This window comes from Eumetopias jubatus, unplaced genomic scaffold (genome assembly GCF_037043125.1).
Source record: "Eumetopias jubatus isolate StellerSeaLion01/CBP00866 unplaced genomic scaffold, mEumJub1_p1.0 scaffold_4, whole genome shotgun sequence".
NCBI lineage: Eukaryota > Metazoa > Chordata > Mammalia > Carnivora > Otariidae > Eumetopias > Eumetopias jubatus.
The window spans coordinates 107,202,170-107,207,477 of record NW_028274810.1 but is presented as its reverse complement, the minus strand read 5'-3'; the positions used below and the strand labels follow the sequence as shown (position 1 = coordinate 107,207,477).

Sequence of the window (5,308 nt, the reverse complement as noted above, 5' to 3'; positions counted from 1 at the left end):
AGGCTCGGCCTCAGTCTCGCACATCAGGCCCCATGCAGAAGTAGAACTGCACGGATACTGGTGTCCTGTGTGGCCTCGGAACCTAACGGTAGGAGCTGAGATTTCAGTTCCAGATGAAAAGCGACCTCTTGCACACAGCACAGGAATGTGGAGAGGATTTCTCAGGGGTGGGGCTCTGGAAGAACTGCTTCTGCTGACTGAATTCACACACACCAGGCAGAGGACATCTGCTGTGCCTCCTCTGAGGAAGCAGGGGCACAATGGGCAAGAATCGATAATGCTGCCTGTGGGCTGCTTCCCACCAACCACCCTGCTGAGCCGAGGGCTCAAGCACTAAACAGGAAGCAACTCTCTCATCACATCTGCAGCAGGAGGGCTGGCCAGGGAGTACAGCCCAGTCCCTGTCCCTGTAGCAAGCTGGCCTGCCCATCATGAGCAATGGTCCACCACCACGGCATCACAACCTCCCAGCTATCTGATCCGACTACCCTGCCAGGCTCAGACCTGCTCACACAGTGAGTCATAAGACCCAGCGACGTCTTTCCACTGCAACTCAATGCTTCTCACAGAGAAGCAAACTCCAGCCTCACAAATGTGCTCACCATTAGCTCTGGAATTCCCTGGGTGGCGTCTACACTGGCCCACACAGGTGTCCCATCCAGACCACTCCACAAGTACCCTAGGGTTTCAAGCCACTTTCAAACTGCCCTTAGAAAGGCAGGAACTAGCTCGATTAGGCACACCAGCCAAGTGACTCGATGTGCTGGAAACTCGGACAACATCCTCGCTGAACACCAAGGCTTCCAAGTCCAAGCTTCAAACCTTCGCTCACTGGGCATTGAGCACCATGTCGGCATCAACACTGGTCTTGCAATTCACTTGTCTCCCATTCCTTAAAATCAGAAACCAAGCTCCAGTCACCACTCTATTTTCCCTCCAGAAAAAATAAGGCAAATGACAGAATAAAACACTATGTGTGCACAGCACACTTCTAATCGAAATATAATTCCTTGGTCTTTCTCATACGGGCAGCCCTACATTACCCATACTAATGAGAGAGGCCACGAGTTCAATCATTATATATATATATTTGATCTTGTGTTTTTCTTTACGATATTTGTATCTCAAAGTCAATGTCTATATTGTTTTCTCAAAATAATAATAATAATAATAATAATAATGACATGGTCACATAAGGGTCTGGATCTCCATAGCCATACAATATGGCTTGGTCCAGATAAGGATGAAGACACTACCTCAGCCCACGAAGTGAAGCCCTTTCCCTCAGGGATCCCGACACGCCTCACGGGATGATGAGTTCCTTTGCTACATGGAGTTGTCCGAGTACAAAGGATGCAGGCACGCTCCAGGATTCCTTCCATTTTCTTCACAAATTCCCCAGCTCAAGTCACAAGTGACTCACCGGGTCAAGCTTCCAGAGCCCAGGATGGGCCACCAGGTAAGCAGCCCCCTCAGGGAAGGCTAACAGGGGGCTCGATTTCCGTTGGGAGCACGATGCACCACTCCACGAGCTCCTGAAAAACCTACACTCCTTCTCCATGTGCCCCTCTCACAAAGGGCAGGGCACCTTGTTACAGCTCTGAGGCTGTGTTTTACTTTAAAACATGATTTCTAGTATCGGAATGTGGTTCATGGAAGAGGAAAACATGAACACCCACCAAGCATTCTCATAATATTTCGGAAGATTATTTTCCCACTGTTTAATTAAATCGAGATATAAAAACACACAGATAGCCCCTTCCACTAGCAGGTATGATTCACTTTGGTGATGGAAAGAAGAGCAGGAAATAAAAGAGTAACAGATGTTCCGATGACCCGTCATTTCCATAATCAAAATTTTGAAACTTCACACACACTCAAAGAAAGAAGCTCAAACAAACGTCTTGGCCTGGCACCTCTGAGACGTCTGAACTGGAGTGACAGGGACAGACGATGATGTCGTGTATGTTGGGTGAGGCTGGTGGCACAGAAGGTGCTCGGCCAGCTCTCCACCTGGGCCTCACCTGTCCTCGGCCAGGAACCTCCTCATGGCCCTCCACCTGTCACCACTCTCACTTGGGAGACCCAAAGCCACCCCTGGAGCCCGCCCTGCCGACACCCTTCTGCTCGATGCACTCAGCTCTCCTCTGAGACCCCTGTCAGCTTTACCCAGACCTGGAACTCCCCCATCCGCTGCACAGCTCCAGGACTCCCCTCTTCTTCCAAAATGACACTGGCCCAAGGCTTTCATGAGAAAGGTGGAAGGCTACCCAATGAATGGTTCACTACTTTCCCCTTCTGTCGTATTTCTCTCCAATTACCTTCCTACCTGGGCAAACTGTAAGGAACGTATCAATGGAACATGGACATGCTATGAGACCTGCTTCTTTCATTGCAGCCTTCTGAGGACTCCTTGTACAATAAAACACCGTATCCTATGACGGGGGGGGGTTAAAACCTTTATTCACAGAATAACACAGCCCAAATCACCTCATTTTTAATTGCTCTTCATCAGGCAGAACAGTTTCTGTGGAAAAAGCCTTTCCATAGATATTAGATGCCAGCAATTTCATAAGGAGTCAATGGAAGCTCTGTGGGATAACCTGACTCACCTAGGGTCAGGCAAGCAGTTCCAGAACTCAACCCAGTGCTCCTGACGCCAAGCCCCTTGATGCCACCAGCATCCAGAATTCTCAAAGACTCTCCTTCTGACTCCACCACCAAAGAAGCTACAGAGAAAATCAGCATGTCAAAATATCTAGATGACACATATAGAAAAACTAGAAAGTCAAGCTCAACTTTTTTTTTTTTAAAGATTTTATTTATTTATTTGACAGAGAGACACAGCGAGAGAGGGAACACAAGCGGGGGGAGTGGGAGAGGGAGAAGCAGGCTTCCCACGGAGCAGGGAGCCCGATGCGGGGCTCGATCCCAGGACCCCGGGATCATGACCTGAGCCGAAGGCAGACGCTTAATGACCGAGCCACCCAGGCGCCCCTCAAGTTCAACTTTTAAACAGTAAAAGGCTGCTTTGAATAATTTTGATTTTTCCCTCGACCCTAATTGTAACTCTTCTGATGAAAAGACTAATCAATTATGAAACATCACCTTTGACAAATGACAAGACATCATCCGAGTCTGTATCCTACGACAAAAAGCCAACTAACTCTAGATGCTGGCCACTCAACCATATCCTAGGCCCAAATGAATAAACGCTGTTAGATGAAGGAACAAATGATATGTTAAAAACACACAAAGAGTAAATTTCACCTTCCCTTTCTAATAAAGGTTACTTCTAGGAAACAGATAATCAGAATCTATTTTGTAAGCAGTAAGTGAATAGAGAAAATGGGATCCCCTGCACCTGCAATCTTCTACCTGCAGGGAAATTAACTAACTCCTGCACCAAATGGAGAATGCTGACAGCTACTGAAGTTTTACTTCATGGCTCAACTAGAGAAAAGAGGAAAGCCCAGGAGGTTTGGGGTTCACGAGAGGTTTTACCTCCTGTCCTGACATGATGATGACACTGTGCCAAATGGACCTGCTGCTTTCTCTGAACGCTGACATCCTGTGACAAGCTGCATCACTGACTCACATGCTGATGTTCAGAACTTCAGGTCTCCTGGAGCCAGAGCAGAGAAGTGCTGTCGGGTGGGGATGAGAAGGCACCTCCGACCTATGGCCTGCAAACCTGCTCCGGTTTCTGGGAGAAGGGGAAACACATGCTTGTTTTTTAAGTAGTCATTATCTTCATTCTAGTGTAGACCAATGACTTTGACATTTTTGGAAAAGCGAAATTACTCTTCCAAATGAACACCTCAACTCATCTGTTCCTCATGCAACTTGAGTGGAGTCTGGTTTACTCCAGCCTCCAGGCCGCCACCTGGAGGATCCTCCTGCACCACCCAGTCAGCCCATTACCACCATCCCCAGGGGACACGGGGCACAATGCTGAAGTTGGGGGATGACTCTGGGGCTTGTTGCCACCGCACCTGTGCCTGGGGGAGCAGGAACACGGAGGGCCCTCCCAGACGATCATAAGGGGCCATTACCACCATCCCCCTGAGGACATGGGGCACAATGCTGAAGTTGGGGGATGACTCTGGGGCTTGTTGCCACCGCACCTGTGCCTAGGGGAGCAGGGGACACCCTGCTGAACTCGGGGTGCTGCTCAAGGTCCATTACCTGCACTGTGCCAGGGGACAGGGGGCACCCCACTTGAAGTAGGGGACTGTGTGCGGTCCTTACGTGCACTCTTCCAGGGGAACGAGGCAAACCCTGAAATGTCCGCAACCCATCCCCCAAAAACTCGGGTGAGCGGGGCCCTGGAGTTCACGGGGCTGGGGGATACCGCCAGTTGAAGGGCTTTCAAGGGAAAAAGAAAACTCATCTGAGTTCGCGGGATTAGCTCGCTCCCCGCCGCCTTCGAGAACCCCCAACTCCCACCCAGGGCGCACCCTGCCCCCGGGACCCCCACCCCAGCCCACAGCGCGCTCTCACCCAGCCGCGAACGCCACAGGTGAACTCTCTGGGAGCGGGCCCAGCTGCCAGACCTCTGCAACCCCCAGGCAGCTCCGGGTCCTCCCGCAGAGGTAGCTCCACCCCCACGCGGTGACTGGTCGGGGAGGGTGGTGCCCCGAGCCCATTGGATGCCGCGCCTGCCTCTACCGGCCAACCCGCCCTCACGCCCGCGGCTCCCCGCGACCGCAGGTGGTCCAGGAGGCCCCTCCTCAAGCCAGCACCTGGCTCGGCGGCGCAGGCATGGGCGGGGGTTATGGGCGGGGTCCGCCCCAGGCACACACCCGGCCCATTCCGCGGACGCCTCGGGCTTCAGACCACCCCCAGAGCCCTGCCCCTTCCCTTCCTGCACCAACCCTGCCTGCAGAGCTGTTCCTGGCCCCCCGCAAGGTCAGCCACACTCGGACCTTCCGAGGCTTTGGGCTTTAGGAAATGCAATGGTTTCACGCATTTCCAAGGCAGTTTTAAACCCAAAAAGTAATTTTCTAGGCGGGAAGAGCTTCACTTTCTGGTCTCACCCATGGAGTGGATAGTGCTTCTTGGACCTTCAAAGCATCCTTGTAGGATGAGCCCGTTTATGCTGGAATATATATATACATATGCTTGGTTCTTCAGGGAAGCTCCAGGATGAAGAACAGCCGCCCTTCTGTGCTGTTGGAGTCGTGAACCAGGAACATTTATTTTTCACTTAAAATGAAAACGTATTGTTATTGTCGACACTAAATGAGCAAACCCTTTTAAACAGCTGAGAGAGAAAGGAAGAGAGTTTTATTCAAACCCACCGCAG

At 51.2% G+C, this 5,308-nt stretch overlaps 1 long non-coding RNA gene across 1 annotated transcript; it reads right to left on the bottom strand.

Annotated features, from left to right (window-relative positions):
• Positions 1 to 2,462: 2,462 nt before the first annotated feature.
• On the bottom strand, positions 2,463 to 4,561 carry LOC148164579 (uncharacterized). The gene is made up of 3 exons (XR_015768034.1): positions 4,504 to 4,561; positions 3,505 to 3,706; positions 2,463 to 2,729 (listed from the first exon to the last, which is right to left on the bottom strand). It is a non-coding gene; the product is annotated as an uncharacterized LOC148164579 (long non-coding RNA).
• Positions 4,562 to 5,308: the final 747 nt, after the last annotated feature.